The sequence below is a fragment of the Salvelinus sp. IW2-2015 genome, unplaced genomic scaffold (genome assembly GCF_002910315.2).
Source record: "Salvelinus sp. IW2-2015 unplaced genomic scaffold, ASM291031v2 Un_scaffold1564, whole genome shotgun sequence".
Classification (NCBI taxonomy): Eukaryota; Metazoa; Chordata; class Actinopteri; order Salmoniformes; family Salmonidae; genus Salvelinus; species Salvelinus sp. IW2-2015.
In genome coordinates this window covers 22,370-25,000 of record NW_019942992.1, presented here as the reverse complement: position 1 = coordinate 25,000, position 2,631 = coordinate 22,370, and positions in this window count along the sequence as shown.

Below are 2,631 nucleotides of genomic sequence, written 5' to 3'. Positions count from 1 at the left end.
CTCTCTCCTCCTCTCCTCTCTCTCCTCTCTCTCTCTCTCTCTCTCTCCTCTCTCTCTCTCTCCTCTCTCTCTCTCTCTTCTCCTCTCCTCTCTCTCTCTCTCTCCTCTCTCTCATCTTCTCTCTCTCTCTTCTCTCTCTCTTCTCTGCTCTCTCTCTCTCATGTCGCTTTCCACAGCACACATCAATCCCCGCCCCTGTCACTCAGTTGCTTGACTAATATCCCACTCTTCAGTTGAGTGAACAGTCAGCATATGTAAGTGTATTTACATTATAGGCATAAACATGATTACAACAATGTTAAATAGACAGTGCATTTGGAAAGTATTTAGACCCCTTGACTTTATTCACATTTTGTTACGTTACAGCCTTATTCTAAAATGGATTCAACATTTTTTCCCTCATCAATCTACACACTAATACAAGCCTCGAGTTTTCTTGGTATGATGCTACAAGCTCTATCTAAAATAACAGAGCAACAGTGAAGCATGAATATGTAGCCACATGAAGTAAGATAAAACATTTAATGTAGCCCAACATCTAATTAGGATCCCCTGGGAAACATTGACCAACAACTTTCATTCCTACCCTGTCACGATAACTCCTCCCTGGCTTTTAATTCATTGTCATGTCAAACAACACTGTATTCAGTGCCCACTTATTTTCTAGCTATAGAATTTAGAATAATCAAATCAAATATGATTCCAACCAGTTCACCCAAGTGTTTTGATCTATATATCACAAAGTCAAATCCCACTTTGCCGCATATCGTTACAGCCCTATGTTACAGCCCATATCGTTACAGCCTACGTTACAGCCCATATTACAGCCCATATCGTTACAGCCCTATGTTACAGTCCCTAGTTCAGCCATATCGTTTACACGACCTAGTTACAGCCTACGTTACAGCCCTACGTTACAGCCCTATCGTACAGCCCTATGTTACAGCCCTACGTTACAGTCCTACGTTACAGTCCCTACGTTACAGCCCATATCGTTACAGCCCTACGTTAAGCCCTACGTTACAGCCCTACTTACAGCCCTAGAGTTTACAGCCCTACGTTACAGTTTCTATGTTACAGCCCTACGTTACAGCCCTGCGTTACAGCCTACGTTACGGCCTATGTTACAGCCCTGCGTTACAGTTTTACGTTACAGCCCTACGTTACGAGTTCTTACGTTACAGCCGCTACGTTACAAGCCCTAGTTACAGCCCTACGTACAGCCCTACGTTACAGCCATATCGTTACAGCCCTATGTTACAGCCCTATGTTACAGCCCTACATTACAGCCCTACGTTACAGCCCATATCGTTACAGCCCTACGTTACAGCCCTACGTTACAGCCCTACGTTAACAGCCCGTATCATTACAGCCCTCTACGTTACAGCCCTACGTTACAGTTCCACATTACAGCCCTACGTTACAGCCCATATGTTACAGCCCATATCGTTACAGCCCTACGTTACAGCCCTTACATTTACAGCCCCTAAACGTTACAGCCATATCGTACATATGTTACAGCCCATATCGGTTAGCAGCCGCGTATGTTACAGCGCATATCTGCCTCTCCTACCCCTGCTGTCTCTCTCCCCCCATGACTGCCTCTCCTACCCCTGCTGTCTCTCTCTCTCCCCCCATGACTGCCTCTCCTACCCCTGCAGTCTCTCAATTCAAGGGGCTTTATTGGCATGGGAAACATATGTTAACATTGCCAAAGCAAGTGGAGTAGATAATAAACAAAAGTGAAATAAACAACAAAAGTAACAGTAAACACTACACTCACAGAAGTTCCAAAAGAATAAAGACATTTCAAATGTCTTATTATGTCTGTATACAGTGTTGTAACAATGTGCAAATACAAGTACAACAGTACAAAATAACAAAAGGGAAAATAAATAAACGTAAATATGGATTGTATTTACAATGGTGTTTATTCTTCACTGGTTGCCCTTTTCTTGTGGCAACAGGTCACAAATTCTGCTGCTGTGATGGCACACTGTGGTATTTCACCCAGTAGACATGGGAGTTTATCAAAATTGAGTTTGTTTTTGAATTCTTTGTGGATCTGTGTAATCTGAGGGAAATATGTGTCTCTAATATGGTCATAGATTTGGCAGGAGGTTAGGAAGTGCAGCTCAGTTTCCATCTCATTTTGTGGACAGTGTGCACGTAGCCTGTCTTCTCTTGAGAGCCAGGTCTGCCTACGACGGCCTTTATGAAATGGCAAGGCTATGCTCACTGAGTCTGTACATAGCCAAAGCTTTCCTCAAGTTTGGGTCAGTCACAGTGGTCAGGTATTCTGTCACTGTGTACTCTCTGTTTAGGGCCAAGTAGTATTCTAGTTTGCTCTGTTTTTTTTGTAAATGCTTTCCAATATGTCAAGTAATTATCTTTTTGTTTTCTCATGATTTGGTTGGGTCTCATAGTGTTGCTGTCCTGGGGCTCTGTGGGGTCTGTTTGTGTTTGTGAACAGAGCCCCAGGACCAGCTTGCTTAGGGGGCTCTTCTCCAGGTTAATTTCTCTGTAGGTAATGGCTTTGTTATGGAAGATTTGGGAATCACTTCCTTTTAGGTGTTTGAAGAATTTAACGTCGCTTTTCTGGATTTTGATCATTAGCGGGTATCGGCCTAA